A 20,403-nucleotide genomic window follows, 5' to 3' on the forward strand; every position below is an offset into this window, starting at 1 on the left:
GAACATTGGTTAGAGTTGTGACAAAACTAGGTAGAGGGGTAGCTAAGTGTGTTAGGTTTGCAATATGGAAAACATAAATGGTAAAATGCTTAGGTGTAGTTTCAACAGGAAAAATTGACATGCATAGAGAGGGCACAATTTTGGTGAGGGTTCCCACATTAAGGCCACAAAACTAATGGCTTTCACACATTTAAGTAGGCTAGAGAGGAACCTACAATGATACCAGGTCAAACACACACAAAATTGATAGGAAATATTTGAATAACTCGTGTGGATTTATTATATTCACAAGATGTACATATTAATACATAGTTTTATGACCCTTGGTTTTCATCTTCCAAGAGGTCACTTGGACTTCAATGACTATTGGAATTCCTCCCCACCAACCCTAACAGATTAGGTGTCTAACAAACTTTTATACTAATGGATTCAACTTGCATCTACATGAAACACAAAGGAGGAATCCAACAACCTTTTTGAGAACCCACTTAACATTTTTAGAAACTCGGCAGTAATACCAGAAATGGTTGCAAACTACAAAATTCTTTGACCATTTTACCAACAACTCTGTTATAAATTGTTGGAAATTTTTATGTGTCGCACAACTTCAAATTCTAAAGCAATTCACTCACAAAAATACAAGGAATCAACAAATACACTTCAACTTAACATTCTCATCAAAACACAGAGGGAGATACACAATAGAAACACTTGACATTTATGACTTCTTATCATAGTAGGGGAAGACTTAGCTACTTGATCGATCATTACAAATAATAAGTGACTGAGGCTATCGAGAACTAGGACTTGTAATGCCATCTAACTGACTCTACCATCTAATAACTTCCGGTAATGAAATACAGAAAGAGGAAAACAACAAGAGAACCAATAGAAACACTGAACATTGTTCAATCAAGGAACAATACAGAAACAACACAAACAGATAAACTATGAAACTATCCACTCTCGAATTAACTATCAATGAGACCTATAAACTAACAGAAATAACTAGATACAATCTCTATATACGATATTGATAGACAAATACAACCATCATTTAACCAACTGAGATTGTATCATATAATAAGAGTTCGTCCGGTGGGAAAAAATATCACCATCTATCGAATCAACAACACATCTCATGCTATCAATGCACTAATCAAAAGTACAGCCTTATCATCAATCCCATCATCCACTCACAAACCCACCTTTACCAAGACAGACATCTCACAACACTCACCTACAACCACTGAGGCTCAGATGAACATCAAAAACTCAGGGCTAGACTCTAAGATCAATTACTCTACCCCTACCTTTCTTATCCTCTTAGATCATCCTAAGGAAAACATATCTCATGATTAGAAAAAAAAAGAGCAATCCTTAGGAAACCAAGCTTGTATATATAAATAAATAAGGAAAGTGAGAAATTTTGTATATAAATAATCCACGAGAAATAGATACCGTGATATCATAACCTTAAACCCAACTTAGCACATTTTGATTTTGAAAAGCGCGGATAAACACCATATCACTAAGTATTACTTACTTACATTAATAGAGTAGCTTAATATATATATATCTATATATATATATATATATATATATATATATATATATATATATATATATATATATATATATATATATATATATATATATATATATATATATATATATATATTTGTCTTATCCATTTATTATATCTTTGACACCCATACACAATATATAGGAAGTATCTTTAGACTTTTTACACACCTTATGTAGCAGATTTTACCAACTGCACTAGATTCATTCCTAGGAGATAGAAAGTCTATTTATCATATTTCAAATCTTAAGTGATATGGTTTGACTCTTTACTCTATGCTCACCTTTTGTTATGCTTATGGATCTGAAACACCAAGTTATGTCTCTCGATCTCGAATTGAATTTTCCTCCCTAGTTATTGATCCAACAACAGAGTAAGACGCAATAGAGGCATAAGAAGAGAACCTCATTTACCCAGAATCATAGAAGAGACAAAGGTAGGAGAAGAAGTAAGGTTAACAAAGATAGAGGCTCTCAAAGCAGTAGCACCATCGACATCCTAGCCAGATCAAGCTCCATATCCAGTTTCAAATCCAAAAGCATTCCCCGGTTCCATTCACAATTAATCTAGTCGAAGCTTAACCCATTAATTCAGTAATTTATTTAATCATAGTTCCTGAAAATGCAGCTGCAGTGGATTCAATTCCATCTATAGAGTAAGGAACAACATAAAAAATGGATGGATTAGCAAGCATATTCACCGATGAAATATACGCTTCTGCTTGAGGATATTCTCAAACTGCATCTGTATCCAGATCTTAATAAACAAATGGGACTAGATTTTTGACTGGATAGTCTACGAACCATGGTAGTATGGCCTTGCTGCTTTAGTTACCATAGCCTCTGCTACTGGTGGTGCTTCTCAAGCTATTGCTAGAATTGTTGCTCCGACTTATGAATCATTGGAATGAAAAACTGTTGCCTCTCTATCCCCTTCAAAGATAGGGATCGGTGGGATGGGTCATTAATGAACAGTAGTCTTACATACGGATCACATGTCTAATCTCCCTTGTCTCATCATATGCATTCATTCATTTTATGGTGATAGTGAGATGAGAGTTGACACTGGGGAAGTTAGGTATTTCTTTCTCACCCAATGGAACTATCATCCAAAAAATCGCTATTTCTTTATAAGAACCAGGAGTAGAATAGGGAGGCATATATATTGGGTTCAACTCAACCTCACGTAGTTCCATCCTATACGATATAGGAAACCATCCAAATTCTTGGATAGTGATGGGTCATTAATGAACAACAATCTTAGCTACGGAGCACATGTCTAATCTCTCTTATCTCATCAGATGCATTCATTCATTTTATGGTGATAGTGAGGTGGGAGTTGATGCTGGGGAAGTTACGTATTTCTTTCTCACCCAGCGGAGCTATCATCCAAAAAAATTATATTTCTTTTTAAGAACTAGCAACAGAATAGGGAGGCATATATATTGGGTTCACCTCAACCTCACATAGTTCCATCAGGTCTTATGTCGATTTCCCCCTTCTAAAATATGGCTCTTCTTTCTCACACTAACTATTAGACAAATATTCTAAGATAGTGATGACTCTTTGAACTACAATCTTTCTTTGGCATGAAGAAAACATTAAAATTTACAAGCCCTAGATATAGAAACTATGAAATCAAGCATTGTGTCTACACCATATATTTTGGAATAAAAATCAATTACAACATAAGATAGTTGGAATAATTTTAGAGAATATGGTTTTCAATATGTTATTTCACTCCTTTTTTTTCTGCATAGGATGAAGCCACTCTTTTTTGCAATCTGGTATTTTTACTGAGGTATTAAAGATATATATACTTTTAAAATCCTAGTCATTGATTCAATGCATTTATCTTCATTACCTCTTCTATATTTATTGCTATTCAACAAGATTGTTGTAGGTGCCTATACTCATTGAATATCGTGCATATCAAAGACATTCTCAAATTTTAGAATTTTTTGGGAAGTAGCTTTTCGAAACTAGCCTTTTTCAAAATTCTTGTATAGGAAACCATCCAAATTCTTGCATAGGAGGCTACTTTTGCATTCTGGGTTAAATTCAATGTTTTGATGTATCTTTCCATGGTTTCTCAATTAGATGGAATAGTTCCTCTGCCAATAATTATTGTGGAAGAAGGATAACTTCTCCTATTTAACAACATATAAGAAGGCTAGGTTGGATTTAAGAAATATCCCATAATTTGGTACCTCATAATATATGTGCATGGATGATCTTAAGCTATGGGGCTCAATGTCAAGATTGAAAAATAAAGGATGCTAAGAGTTCTGCCAGGTTTTGAGTGCAATATTTTACCAAAAATATTTCATAACAGTAGACTATCATGGTGAAACAAAATACAAAGTTGGTTGGTAATATGTAAACTTCAAAATCATGAGACCCTGCAGCATCAAGGAAAGCATAGGTCAAATTCAATGCATAGGTAGTATAAGAAAAGGTATAGATCATCTATCATTGTTTATTTCGATAATTATCTTTTCCAAGTTGATCTCTTTGTAAATTATATATTTTTGTGTAAGAATGGATAATCTCTCTAAATGAATGCGATAGAAGGAAGGATCACTCGGTGTTGGTTTTTTAGAAATGGCATGGGATGAATACCTCCAAATTGGGGTTTTATATGTATTCTGATAGAGCTTAATGCTTGGTCCTATTAACATTCAGTGCCCATTATTTGTCTTTAGTTCTTTTTTTTGATACCCTAGTCATTTTGCAATGGCCCTAGGTAGCTGACATTGTCACAAGGCATGATAAAACCTAAAATGGTTGCCCTTAGGCATGAATTGAGTTTACCAATTTTTTGGTTATTCATGGATGTAGCAATTGAAATGATTGCTTCTCTAAAAATGTCAAGAAAGGTTGTGTTAAAGGGATTCCTTGAGGTAATAGAATCCTTTGTGATGAAACTCCTATGCACATATTTGTTGGTGTTCATTTTGGTGTATGTGATAAGTTCAAGCAATGCACACTCTATGTACTTTTTTGGTTGAGTTCTATCTAATTCAATTTTAAGGCTTGGGGATAGGAACTTTGGAAACCACGTTTGGTTGTAAGTATTTGTGGGCTAACAAAATATCTTTTTTGTTTTCATTTAAAAAAGAATCTGACTATGCTGATATTATTTCTTGAGGCCCTTGAATTTTTTGTAATACCTTAGTGTTTTTGTCTCCATGTGATGGAAAAATTGTTCGTTGAGTAAGTTACCAGATAATGTTGTCTTATCTTGGTGGAATTCATAGATTTGGCCATGTAGGCATGGTACTTTTTGGCCTGTATTTTGGAACACATACGAGGTCTTATATTCCATGAATGAAAGCAATTCTTTAATCTTATGCCATAGGGAGTATTTTAACAATAACAAGAATAAAAATCCTTGTAATACCATTATTTAGTCTTTGTTCACAAGGGTTTGGATCTATAAGTGGCACGATCGGTAGAAATAGGCTTCGAATATACTCCATAGGAATTATTTATCCAAATTCCTCCCATTTACCTTTTTACCTTGATGTTATTACCAATGTTCTAGCTACTATTTTTTTCTATTGTTTCTCACACAATACTCTCACTTGAAGCTATACATTAGAATTATGGAAGTGTAGGAAGATGCACAAGGAGAAATAATGTAGAACTATATTTTATGACTTCTCCATAGGTACATCTGCAGGAGGTTGTGTGTAATCAATTATGGCTGTAATGCAAATTTTAACCTGAGAAATGCAAATTTTCCACCTTGGGGTGCATTCTAAGTATGGAATATGATGTTTCATGGAATTTAGGGTAGTTCGTTTTCCTTATCATTCATTAGGTTTTGCAAGTGGACATTTTGGTGCTATGAAAATAATAGGTAAAAAGCAAAGTTGGTCTTACAAAAAGCATATTTTGGCCCATGGGAGTATAAATCGGGGTAGGATATGGTGTTGGTGAACAATATGAGTAGGTGCCCCCTTAGACATGGCATGGAAAAAAATCATAATAGAGGCTAACTTGGAAAATTGCCCATTCCAAAGACCTCCAAGCATGGGATTGGTGATCAACTTTGACTTTGACAAACTCAATGATGACATATTTCATGGTAGGATACTTAACAATTTGGAAACTTGTCTTTTAACAATTAGGGCCCAGGAGGAGGATTGTCATCTTTGACACTGCAAAAAAGATTAATGTTGAGGGTTGCAAATTACTTCCTTGATTACCAATGGATGAGAGGAATGATGATCATCTTTGATTTGATCAAAGTGATAAATTTATTGGAAAATAAACTTTGAATTTGTCAAATGGTAAAGATTAGAAATTAGATAATCATTTTATACTTTTTCGAAACAATCTACATTGAGGATATTGTAAAATCTATAAATAGGGGGAGGAAATGACTACATGAGTTAGGTCTTAAGGTGAAAGAATGATCACATCTTGATGACACTTAGATTACTAATAAAACTGTATACGAATGTATGATATAGCATTTATGAATCCATCTATGAGTGTTCTTGTGTTGATGTGTATGTTGTTTACAATATATCAATGAGTTGTGATTTGCTTTATCTTGTGTACAGGGATTCCTTGAAAGATAAACATATTGGTGAACATAAGTAAATATTATGAATTGTAATGAAAAATGTGTTATGAATATGCTATTAATTGGAATTTTAATACCAATGATTTGAGCCAACCCAGAATTTTGCTATTATAACCAAAATTTGAAATCCAAAAATTCCAGAACTAGATCTAAAATCTAAAAAATAAAGCAGACCAAAAATCAGAAATTAAGAAGGCCTTGACTGTAGCAAAAACTTGAATAATTACAAAATAATAAAAAATATATGAAGACAAGCAATGACAAAAAATGCTAGTGATTTCAACCAGAACTAGATATTGATTTTGAAGAACAAATGTAAATGCTAGCAGAAGTAGTTTGTAGCTGAGTAACCTACAAAATAAATATGATACAAAGGAATTCTTATGAGAATGTATGGATGTTAACTCAAGTCAAATCAACAAAAATATGGATGCTGCCTACCCCAAATAGTCTCTTCCAAAACCCATGCAATATCGCACTTCACAAGCAACTTCGCCAAGGTATGGATGCCAACTTCGGACCAAGGCAGTATGGATACTGCCCTTGCCCCAAATGGTCTCTTTCAGACCACCTTCATAAAAAGCCTCTACTCCAATGTCTAATGGTCATTTTATATTTAGTCTTCCCACTTTTTTTAGAAAAGAGGAGCTACGAACTTTGATTAGTGACACTTATGAGTGGAAGTTGTAACCGAATATGCATGGAGTTACAAAGAATTTTATGATGAGAGGGACATAATTTTTAGCTTTTCGGGTTACTTTGAAAATTTTTACACCATTTTTGGGCCTTGGGGATAATTCGTGAGATGTGGGGTGCATGGTGTATGGTTGGACCATACTCTTCAATGATGGAATTGGACATTGGAGGTGTTTTACTATTTGCTGCTAGACCTTGTCTGGATCTTTGAAAGATATTCTTCCTCGAAGTGTTGGATAAGTATGGAGCTTGGTGACATCATGTTGTTGATGCATGAAGGTACTTTATGTGCTTGGAGTAGAGTTGGGTATTTCAGAGGTATTGAGCCCTAGATAGCACAGGGTTGCTTGGTTGCTTACATAGAGGCTTACACTTGACATGTGGATGCTTGGGTTGAGCGAGTGGATGTGTAGGTGTGGGAGTCCTTAAGGTGACACATGACCTTGGGTATGCATTTTCCTTAAGGAGACACATGACCATAGAGATGCATTGGAGATTTGTACCTTTGGAGGATTTTTGGACCTTGGGAAGTAGTGCTCATGCCACGGAGGCCTTGCTTGTTAATCATTGTCACCTTTGAGCCTCACACATGTCATTTACAGTAGGGTGCTTCACATAGGTGGACCTACTTGTGTCTTGCAATTTTTCTTGTAGTGGACTAGGTCCACTAGTTATTGTTAAGGCCCTTTACCTCTCATATAAATAGAGGAAGGAATGAGTTGTTATTATAGTCGATCATGCACTTGTGCATATTCCTTTTCATACTTGGGTTAGAGATGTAAGAATAGTGCTACTTTCTCTCTCTCTCTCTCTCTTGTTCAAGCTTCTTTGTACTTTATGTGTTTTTGTCTTAAGGTGATAGTGTTTCTTGGAGAATTCACTTGAAAACCTCATATATATAAAGAAGAAATGAAAGATGTGGGGTGCATGGTGTATGGTTGGACCATGCTCTTCCATGATGGACTTGGACATTGGAGGTGGTTTACTATTTTCTATTAGACCTTGTTTGGATGTTTGAAAGACATTCTTCCTCGAAGTGTTGGATAAGTATGGAGCTTGGTGACTTCATGTTGTTGATGCATGAAGGGATTTTATGTGCTTGGAGTAGAGTTGGGTATTTCAGAGGAGGTTATTGAGCCCTATATAGCACGAGGTTGCTTGGTTGCTTGCATGGAGGTTTACACTTGACATGTGGAATCTTGGGTTGAGGGAGTGGATATTTAGGTGTGGGAGTCCTTAAGGCGACACATGACCTTGGATATGCATTTTCCTTAAGGAGACACATGGTCATGGAGATGCATTGGATCTTTGGACATTTGGAGGATTGTCAGACCTTGGGAAGTAGTGTTCATGCCATGGAAGCCTTCCTTGTTAATCATTGTCACCTTTGAGCCTCACACATGTCACTTAGAGTACAGTGCTTCACATGGGTTGACCTACTTGTGTATTGCAAGTTTGCTTGTAGTGGACTAGGTTCACTTGTTATTGTATATCCCCTTTACCTCTCATATAAATAGAGGAAGGAGTGAGTTGTTATTATAGTCGATCATGAACTTGTGCATATTCCTTTTCGTACTTGGGTTAGAGATGTAAGAGCAGTGCTACTCTCTCTCTCTCTCTCTCTCTCTCTCTCTCTCTCTCTCTCATTCAATCTTCTTTGTCCTCTATGTGTTTTTGTCTTAAGGTGCTAGTGTTTCTTGGAGCATTCACCCAAAAAATTCATATATATAAAGAAGAAATGAAACACATGAAAATAATCACAACCTATCATATAATTCTCCATGCCTTCAAAAATCCTATATAGGGAAAACTAGGATATACCCTAGCTCCACCAAAGATACTCCAACAATCAATCTTTTTGAAATACCTTTGGTGGAGCTAAGGTTTTTATTGGTTTTCTCTATCTAGGGTTTTGGAGATCTTAGAGTATTATATGATGAGTTGTGATTGTGTTCATGGATTTCAATTCTTACACACACATACGAAGTTCTCAACTATCCAAAATTATTTCAGATTTGACTTCCAGCTTACCACTGCCTAACATACCTTGTCACTCCTATTAATTGTGTTATTTTAAAGATTTGACTTTTAGATTTTCATAAATACAATGTCCTGAAAAAGAAAGCTGAACACTTCCATATTCATAGATAGATCATTTTCTAAGAATATATACATTTTTTGTATGGATCAACAATTGTCTCATGAAAAACAATCACATTACAAGCAACAATTGAACTTGGTTGGGGAGGATATTAATTTATCATCTCAAGTTCCCGAGTTTTTTTTCTTCGTAAAATTGAAATAGAACTAGATAAAAACCAGATAAAGAAACTGGTTGACCAAGAAATACATAAATATTCAAATTTAGGAAAATAACATATATATTAATGTGCATCGAGAACCACAACCATTATACAAAAAAATTCCATTTAATTTGAATTTTCCTAGAAACAGATTTGGAGGTTTCCCAACATGAAATTCCTAAAGAATATGTTGTCTTCAAGCCAAGAATGCACCATATCATAGGTAAAATCTAAATTTTTTGGCACCCTTAAACCTAGAACTAGTTTGAGAATCCTATACCATACTAAAATCATATTTGTGCTAAGAGAGTTCACAATGAATTTACAACCACATTTTTTCTTAAGGGTGAAAGTGGTTCTATGCCACATAACTCTGTTTGAAGGAAAAACATCCATATCATAAAATAGCGGCAAGCATGAAATGCTTGTTCTATGTCTATAAGTATTGTTATGACATTGTTCACAAATTTTAAGTACTTTGTAGAAGGACTTCAAAAGGATGTAAAAGTGATTTAGTGGGCTAGAATGTTCAATGATTGGTATTATTGTGAGATTATTTGCCCAACATGCTCCTACTAAATTGAAATTGGGTTTTTTTTGTTTATTGTTTGGGCCAAATATTGCAACAACAACACTAGTGCATTAACTATGCCAAAAGGTCACCGAAAATTACATAAATGATTCAAATTTAGGGAAAAACATATATATTAATGTGCATCCATATGAATCACAACCATTATACAAAACAATTTCCATTTAACTTCAGTTTTCCTGGAAACAAATTTGGGGGTTTCCCAACATGAAATTCCTAAAGAATATGTTGTCTTGAAGCCAAGCGTGCACCATATCATAGTTAAAATCTAAAGTCTTTGACACCCTTAAACTTGGCACTAGTCAGAGAATCCTATGTCATACAAAGAGAATATTTGTGCTAAGAGGGTTCACCATGCATTTACAATCACATTGTTTCTTAAGGGTGAAAGTGGTTTTGTGCCACATAACTCTATTTGAAGGACAAATACCCATATCATAAAATAGAGGAAAGATTGAAATGCTTGTTCTATATCTAGAAGTATTGTTATGACATTGTTCACAACTTTTAAGTACTTTGTCAAAAGGGTGTAAAAGTGATTTAGTGGGTCATAATGTTCAATGATGGGTATTATTGTGAGATTATTTGCCCAACATGCTCCTACTAAATTGAAAATGGTTTTTTTTCTATTTATTGTTTGGGCCAAATAGTGTAACAACCGCTATTCCTAAATGTCACTTTCTTGTTAATTCGACAATGAATATCTCTTTTAAAAAGAAATATTTCTTAGCTATGTTTATGTGAAGTCTTGATGATGAGTCTTGGTCTAGACTCGAAACGTCAACAAAGCAAAAATGAAAACTGTGGAATATCCGAGTGTTGATTCTAAAGAACATTTCTACATTCTCTTCACTGAATTTCTTAAACTTTTTACATTTATGCTTTTTGATTGGAAAGGGCTAACATTTACTTTTGGCTAAGTAAGGATTCTTTAAATAAACTTCTAGCTTGGTTCCTTTTTGTTCCATCTAAGCTTGAAAAAGTGTCATGAATTTACATTGGACAATGTAAGAATCTAGTCTTTTCCAGAAACAATCAAGCCAACTCTTTCATTTTGCAAATTACCTACCAGTTCTGGACATATTCTTTGAAATTTTAGAATCTAGTCTTTTCGAGAAACAATCAAGCCAACTCTTTCATATTAAAAATTGCCTACCAGTTTTGGACATATTCTTTGAAATTTCTATGTTGAAGGTGTTGGATTTAGGTAAGTGATGCATAATGCACACCTACAATTCTATTGTTCACGTATTAGATCAATGAAAATTATAGGCAAACTTGGAAGGGTTGGAAGTGATTGTTCCAACCATACTCTTATTGGCCCACAATACATATATTCATAAAATACCTACAATACTATTGTTCACCTATTCGGTTAGTGTATAGTGTAGGAAAACTATTAAATGTTGGACTTTGTTGTCTCAAGTTCACACACCAGCACTAAAGATGCAATGTATTGTGTGCATACTTAGATATGTTTGAGATTGCAAGCTAATCGTTTAAATAAAGGCATGTATAAAACTTCTATATTAGCAAAATAACCATCAATATTTTTTTTCTAGCAGTTTGGGTCGAATTCACAATAGTATGCTAAAAGGTGTCATTTCAATGTCTGGAAATTATGATATATAAATGTGAGATATATACTCTACATCTTTGGGTTATCTCCTTTTCAAATCTGAGCTTTTTTAGGCTACATGTTAATTGTTTGAACTTTGAACTTTGAAGGAATTCCTTAATGGACTTCGCAGATGCTCGAATAAATGAACTTTGTAAGGAAATGGTACCATAAATTGTGTTATTTCAAAGATTTGACTTCCATATTTTCACAAAATACGATGTCCTAAATAAATACTTATATGTATATATCCTTATGTTTAGGATTATATATGTGCTAGGGAGGTTCCTTTATGTTTTACTATAATCCTGATGTTGACAAGATTTAGCTGACTTTTTTCATCAAAATTTTCATAGAATATCCAAAATATTTCATTGTCAAAATGTGGCAAAAGTTGCATTTCTCCTAATTTATTTTTTTATTGTTCATGACAAGATAATCATGTTGCATGAACGGGGTATCCTAGAGTCTGTTTCAATTTGTGGATTTTTTTTTCCTCCCATTTTTTTACAAGGATGTAGATTTCGTTTTCATGTTGGTGGTTTTTGCATGTATCTTATCTAGCCCCAAATGTTGGTAATTGAGCAGATCTTGAGAAGTAGTCGTGGACATAGACTCTCATATGTTAATGTTGCAATATCATTTCCACCTGGTCTTAGAAAAAGTTTAATGGTATGTGACATAAAGAAGAGTTATTTAACAACAGGGTTGAAAGGGAAACCTCATGTCTTAGTTCTAAGTCATTTATTTGTGTTTCTTAGCTATAAGTCATCTGTTTTGATTTTGAGCTCTATCAGATTAATTATTTCACTAATCCAATATGCATGGACCGTATTTTTCACCCAATGTTAGTTACTTGACATGGTTGATATAACATTCAATTGTAGGCCACTTTTATTTTAAGTCAGAGATTTTATTGATTAAAAAGATGTTCATATTTTGATTGGTTTACTTGGAGCTTGATTTTAAAAAAAAATGTATTTTTCAGGGTAGCTCTTTGCACCAGTACGGTCAGATGAGTCCCAAAACATAGGTATACAACAAGCACATCTTTGGCCTTTGTTGTGTATCAATTATTCTTTGTATCATTGATGGATGGTTATTGATCATGTAAAACAGAGGATGGAAAGGCCCTGCTAATTCTCTTGACAAAACAAAATAAAATGGAGTGGTAGAATTATGTTTTAAAGGGTGAGCCAGAAATTAGTACTTGAAAGGTAGAACTTGATAATAGTGAGATATATGATATGGATCGAGAGACACAACAAACCGTGGAAAAAAAATTATGGTATTGACAAGTCTTACGGGCAAATAAGTTCTAACTGTTAGACCACTGCCCAAATTTCAGTTATCTACAATGGAAATAGTAGCTCTAGCTTTATTTGTATGAATAGCAACTTTGGCCATTGTGCTATTCATTTCCTATGAATGATTTTGTTTTTCAAACTCTAACTAGTTTGTTGTTATACTAATTAAAGCTTTCATGAAAAAAGTTTTCAAAGCTCTTTTCTAAATCCATTTTCTTGAGAAAATTTGAATTTTTACTTTAGGTACTGTAGATTGCTACTGTGTGACATGCTATAATATAATTTCCTGGATAAATAGACAGAAGTGTTGTACAACATAGTCTTTTTTAAATATAAAGAAACAATATTTTGAAATATAAAGTTTATTAATTAAGAACATCTTTTAGACTTCATAGCTAAGTTATTATTATATTTTAGTAGGGAATTTTGTGTACGCTAATATTGTGTTGTCTCTTTGGTTTCTGTCAGGTAACAATGGTTAATAAGGAATGTGTTCTTGAGCAGCAGGCACACATCTTATTCTACTATTGATAGGAAACTCCATGGATTTTAGGCATGGAAACAAAAATGAAGATATCAGTGGGATATCCAAAGTTCGTGCTGGACGAATTTAATAATAGTGATGATTTTAATTCCTTGTCAGGTAAAGAATGTCACAGGTTGAATTCAAATAACAGAAGTAGCTCAAGAATAAAGGTGAAGCTATTACTTTTTGTCCAAGTCAAATTTTTTTATTTGTTGGTTGCTGTCATGCTTTGGGTGCAGACTTGTGAAATTCCAAATTACATGTTGGTTTATATGAGGGGGATATATATATAAAATTTTGTCATATGTCGTTCATGGTTTTAGAAGATCCATGTTACATTTGCATAGAAGTTTAGATATCATTCAGATATCTAAACACCAAACAACAACATTGAGATTTTTCTTTCACTCAACCTATAACATATTGTGTCTGTCTTCATCAATGCTCTTATTCCATATGGTATATGTTAGCTACCTATATCAATAGGTTTCATATTTCATGATTGGCAAGGAAAGGCCCAAATATGCTCTGCTTTGATGATGCAAAGATCACATATTTCCAAGAGAATACAATCTGTGCCTATAGCTTGATGTTGTCTAAATTTTGATGGATGGTCCAACAGCCTAATCAGGATCATGCCATGTTTTAAATTTTCAGTTGTAGAATAGAGAGAGAAGTCTGTCCAAACTGTTTAATCTTGGCAGACAAGTAGCTTAGGTAGAGAAGTAAGGTTCCCAACTGCTTAATCTGGGACCTTGGAAGCAATAAGGGTAGAATTAGATAGAAAATCAAAAGGAAAAAAGCCAAAGAAAAGAAAAGGAAAATGAGGGTCTGCTAGCCTAAGTGCACCCTCCAAGAAGAAACAAAAAATGCTAGGCAAGTAGATGGGTAGGCAGATGGGGTTGCAGAAGTATCATTCATTACAATTGAATGTGTGTTGACCTATGTTCACAAAGCAAATTCAATGGATTGAGAAGTCCTTCTTCTCTAGCAGGTTGCAGTAAAGCAAAGAAGCATGTCTAACTTCCCACTTATCCCTTTTTCCCATTTGTTACTAACATCCCCTCATCAGTTGAGATTCATGTAAGAATTTATGGTTTCATGGTGGCTCTTGATCCTTTAAAAGCCACATTTCTTGTCTAAAATTCTTTTCATTTTGATCTACTCCCTAAGCTAAGTGATTTTCAAATAAACTTAGTGATATTCCCCCTCATCCACCCATTTCATCCATATTGACCACTAATTCTATTATATAAATCCCCCATTTTACCCTTTCCCTAGTATTATAACACCATGGTGTATAAACCCCAAACATGGTATAAATATCCCTTCCCTTGGCATTATAGCCATATGTTCTCTGTTAGGGATCAAAATGACATCTGGTCACTTTGATAAACCTAAGCCTTACCCCCTCCCCTCTTTTTTGAACCCATTTGACCCATTAAACCCTTTGTTGCCAAAGAAAACCTTGAAAAAAGCCTTTTTACCTATAACCCACTTCATCTGCAAAAACACTCAAAAAACCCACTTTTTCTCCTTTATCCAAAATCTGATCACCGGACGCATTTTTACAAAAATATACATGAAAAACCCACTTTTTTATGTTATCCAATGGTTCGGGCTGTATGGGTTTTATTGAAAATACATTAACAAAACCAGCAAATACGCCGCTTCCCAAAGGTTTCCGCCGAGCACTAGTCCCAAGGGATATATTATTATAATCTCGCCCCCTTCCGTATTGCCCGATCAACTCAGCAACCCGTCCGCCGTCCGATCAGGCACCCTCGATCGGACGGTCCACATGCATATCGGGTTGGACCCGACGGCGGAGCTTTAGCACCCGAGAAAATGACGAAGGGTTACGTCACGCCGCGGCAACGCATCGCCCTCACAGCTTCTCGGGTCAAGCTCTGACAAAACCGTCGCCGTATTATAAGCGGTCCGAGAAAACCATTACCGTTGTTTCACTTACCACCTGTTTTGCTGGGCTTGCGTCATCCCCACGTCAGAGCCACGTCACTGCCACCCCGCCGTCGCGTCAGCACCTTTGTCCGCCCCTGCGTTGACGTGTCTGCCACTTCATCATCCCCGTGGACCAATCGCAGCTTGCCACGTCACCCAGTGACGTCATGCTGACGTCATCCGGCCTTGACCCCACCCGATGACGTCATGCTGACGTCATCCCCAAAAAAGCACCAAAGTCCCAAAAAATCCATATTTTGGCCAATTTTCGCGTTTTTTCACACTTTTGCCAATTCGCTGTTGCTTTCTCTACATGCTTTTTTACGTTCAAACCTGCGCCACCTTACTGGAATCGATCTGGAGACCTCCGGCGTACCATTTCTACCCACGTTCGTGACCGCTGCTCGCTGTTTACCAGGTATTTACCTTTGTAAATCCTTCATATGCCTAATTTGTCTGTAAATTCCCTCAAAAAGATTAAAAGACACCGAAACTTATAAATTGCCGGTAAAATTCCTGTGTCTAGCCCCCATTCACAACTGTGAAGTCGAAAAGCACCAGCTGAGCCTTGTTTGCCCACATTCTCATAAGAAACTATAACTCTGTTCGCGCAATCGCGAACCAGTCACTCAAACTGTACATACCTGCCAAAAGAGACAGATTGATACCTGGCATTGGTCTTATTTACACTTCAAAGCAATATTTCAACTGTTGTTTATTCAATTTGCCTTCTGTTTCTTACAATTCACTTCCATTGCAAGAAAACATTCCTCTCTGTTGTTCTGCTCGATTGAAACCGGTTCACCTACAGTTCAAAAGCTTCAGTAGCCATGGAGACACCAATAGACCTGAATGTCCAGCCTCTGAATGCCCCTCATAGGGAAATAGCATGGAAATCCCTGGGAGATGTGGATTATCAGATGTTAGATTGGTTTCCAATGGGTTCCAAGTTCAATATTCACATGCTAAATGAATTGAAAGCCCAACATCTTAATGGAGCTGATATTTTAGGGATTTGGGAGTCAAATTTGCCCATTTACAACCTCCCTCAAGTCAATACCCTTCCAGACTTGATCCATAAGTGCCAGGAATGCTATGATCCTTGCCAGAGAGCTGTTCTCAGTCCTACAGGCTCAGTTTTGTTCTTTATCACCCCAGAAACCATAAATGAGATGCTACATTTCCACTCTGCAAGGCCATTAACCCCTCTTTCCATGGTGGACTTAATAAAGAAAGGGAGGAATCTATCAAGTGCCCAGATTACCAAAATTAACCAATTATTTGTATAGCCAAGCTCTGAAACTATAAGGACTCCTCCTATTGGATATCACTACCTGAATGACCTGGGCAGAATGCTAGTGGATTTGATCAGCTATGTCCTGGGCTTTAAAGGAATTGAAGATGTTGATGATACTATAATGGCAATGCTGTCCATATTTTCTCCTGGAAAGCCTCCAGCTGTACACTATGACTATGCCACTTATATTGCAGAAAAGATCCATGAGCAACTAATGAATCTACCAAGGGAGAGGGTGTTCAGATACACCTCATACATCTACCATCTGTTCTTGTTTTATCAGCCAGACAGTTTCTCCATTCCCCTCAAGAAACTTAATGTCCAGGGGAATCCAAGGTCAGTCGTGTTTTGGACTCCAGTCTTCCATCATGTTTCTCAATCGCCATACACATACTGTGAATTTATAGACCTGTTCATTCACCCAGCTATGACATTGTTGTATGGTGTCCCTCCTCCAAGGTTAACCGATGATATGCAGAGAGTTCTCCATCTCTCCAAATCCTACAGCATTGGTGATTGGTATTTTTACCAGCATCACACAGTAATCAGAGTATATGGCTGTGAGTTGGACCCTTTTAGGCTTCCAAGGTATGTCCCCATGAGACTTTTTGCCTTAGAATATTTCAGGCAGTTTGGATATGCTGACTACTTCCATTTCCAAAGCAAAAACAAGAAGCTACAACTGAAGGTAAGGAGCCAGCTAGGCCCTTTTTTGTACAACAAAAGAGAGGAGGGATGGAAGGAGGCAGATATGATCCTAGCAAGCCTCAAATTGCAAACCAGTTTCAAATGGTCACCTTATGACCGCAATCATTTTATTTCCCTCAGGAGGATAAAACACAAATTGGGTAACTATTCACATGTTAAGCTGCCCCATATTGAAAAGTATGCCAATTCCTTGAGCTGGAAAGAGGGCACCCTAGAAGAGGAAATTACTAGAGAGCAGATGCTAGAACAAGAGGCTAGAAATATTCAAAAAGAAGCTGACTTGGAAACTTGTGGACAGGTTTCCTTCTCATATCAAAGGCAACTTGGAGCAGCTGCCTCATCATCAACAACACATCAGCAAGCTGCCATGGACACTCAGCAGACATCCAGCAAAGGCAAAGAAAAGCAAATGGGGGAGGAGCAGCCACCTCCTATGAGTGAAGAGCAAATGGAAACACAGGTGGAACAGCAAGAAGAAGTGCTGCAGCAAGAAGTGCAGCAACAACCACAACACCAACAGCAAGAAGAACAAAGACAGGAGCAGCCTGTCCAGCAAGAGCAAACGGTGGAAGCCCCTAAATCCACTGAACAAACTGTGCCTCCAAGGCAAGAAACCTCAGTTGAGGCATCAATCCTCCAAACCCCACAAAAGGAGGATACAAGCAGGAAAAGGGACAGAGAGACTCCCCTTACAACATCCACAACTCATGGGGAGAAAAGACAAAGAATCAATCCTTTCTCAGAGGAAGAAATGCCAATAGGACAGTCTTTTGGCATGGCCCCACCCAGCAGGCAAGCATCCGCAAGTTCCTTTCAGCAGGAACAGGACAGAACAGTGGGAGGAGAAGTGAGCTCCTCTAGCCAGCAGAGAGAGGGTGAACTGAGCATTAAGCAGCAGTTCATTGAAATAAAGAAAAGGAATGAGCCCATAAAAATACAGCTGTATAACCATTTGTTGAACATGGCTCCCACCAACCAGCAGCGACTAATGTCTGCATATGATGTCCAGGAGGGCAAGATGATCATGACTCATTTCATGCCAACTACTTTGCAGCCAAAGTCCCCTTCTGACTACTTGAGGACCAACCTTGAGGTCCTTGCCAAGGACATCCACCCAATGGATAAAATTGAATTGCATAAACAAACAGGTGAAATGGTCTATGCTTCCTTGGCAGACAAGACATTGGATAACTATAGGCTAGAAAATAGCCTTAATAATATGGCTGCCCAACTTGAGTTGGAAAGGGCATCCTCACAAGCAAAGGACAACAGAATAAGGTCCCTAGAAGATATAATTATTGAGATTGGGCATGACCCCAAAGATATCAAGGGCATACAAGAAATATTAAAGTTGAGGGATGCAGATATGGCAGCTTTAAGAAGAAAGATCAAACTCCCAGCCACAATTCACCCTCAGACAGATGAAGTAGCTCAACAAAGGCATGATCAAGATGCCACAGCTTTGTTGGTGTCTCTCTATAAACAGCTCATCCAGACACAAGAAAAGCTGGGAGAATCAGAGGCTGCACAGGCAGCATTACAGGCAGCTTTGAAGCAAAGAGAAGAAGATCAGACCTCTCAGCCTCCTCCTGAAGTAATAAACCTTGAGGAAGCTGCTCCAACTACTATTCCTCCTCCTCAACAGACTGAACAAGCAGCACCATCTACTTCAACACCACCAACAACAGAGCAGGCCCCCAGCTTGGATATGCAAAAACTAAGGAATGAGATTCAGGCCCTGGAAGCTCAAATGACAGAACTGAATGAGACCAGGGAGAAATTGGCCAAAATAAATGAAAGATATGATAAGAGCAAACAGAATGTAGCTGAGAAGGAAAGAGAGATAAAAGCTCTCAAAAAGAGAATAACTGAGCTTGAGAAAGAGCTCACACTCGATAAAGTAACAGCAGAGCTCAGAACAGTCCTCTGGGCCAACATTGGCCAGTCCATTACTGACCAGTGGCATTTCATTGAGACCATACATGAGCAGTCAGAGCTCATTACAAAGGCAAATAGGGAGATACACAGAGCAAGAGCAAGCCTTGGCAACATGCCTGATGCTGCCAATAGAATGATCAATATATTAAATCACAGGACAAGCTCTCAACTGACCACCATGGGAATTGCCAACAGGACTGAGACAATCTCAATGGTAAAAAGGGTCCTGACATTAAGAAACCTGATTGGAACATTGGAGAGAAGGACCCAAGATATGCAGACCGAAATCAACAGGTTCATGGACAGGTTCCAGGCATTGCAAAACAGAGGTCTCCCCAGCATACTAAGCAGTGTAGGCAAACTGCTTACCCATGAAAACTATGCCAAAAGGGTCAATGCCTATGCTGCCAGTCAAGTTGCAGAATAGCCCAGCACTTCAGCAGAATTAGGGCCAGCATCAGGGCAGACTCTCTACAACAGGGTGGAAAACCTGTTCTTCATCATGAACGAAATCAATCATCTATTCGATGTGCCTCCAAATTTTTATAAATATACCGAGGCAGATGAAACCATAGAGGCAATTGTGAAGCACCAACTGCCCACACAGGAAGTCTGGAATAGATTGATACAGTTAATATTATCAAACCAGAACCTGTAAATCAAATTTTTGCAAATTTTATAAATGATCATGCACAGGAAAACTTAACAAAATCGGCATGTGAAGAAAGGATGAAAGCTGAGCCAGCTCAGCAAGCCATTCGGCCACCACAGCAGCAAGCACAGTCACAGGTGGCAGGGCCGAGAAGATACAGCGCAGCAAACGTAAAGGCACATTTTCCAGCTTTAAAGCAAAGCGTTCCAACCGACTCAGCGACCTCCGAAGGTCAAAATATCTTCTGACAGACTTAAAGAGCAGTTATGCTATATTCAAAACTGTAATAACTTCTTATCTACTTTTCTGTATGAAGTAATGAAGATATCTCTTTCTCAGATGACTCAATGCCTGAGATATTTTGTATGAACATTTCTATAAAGCCCCCTTTGCATGAGTTTGCAAGGGTTGTTGTTGATTTCCCTTGAAGAAGTTCTTATGCTGTAATCCTTTCAGAGTCTAATAAAGAAAGTGACGGAATTTCTCAAAGTTCTGAAGTGTTGAATGCGTTCTGGTGTTCGTTGAAAACTGCAGGATTCCTGTGTACCTCACAATACAATAAGTTTTCTGTAACTCTCTTTGTTATGTGTTTCAATCTTTTACAATCCATACATGTTTCTAGT

Source organism: Pinus tabuliformis, chromosome 1_2 (genome assembly GCF_031772625.1).
Source record: "Pinus tabuliformis cultivar Carrire ecotype Pingquan chromosome 1_2, CPIR1, whole genome shotgun sequence".
Taxonomy (NCBI): Eukaryota; Viridiplantae; Streptophyta; class Pinopsida; order Pinales; family Pinaceae; genus Pinus; species Pinus tabuliformis.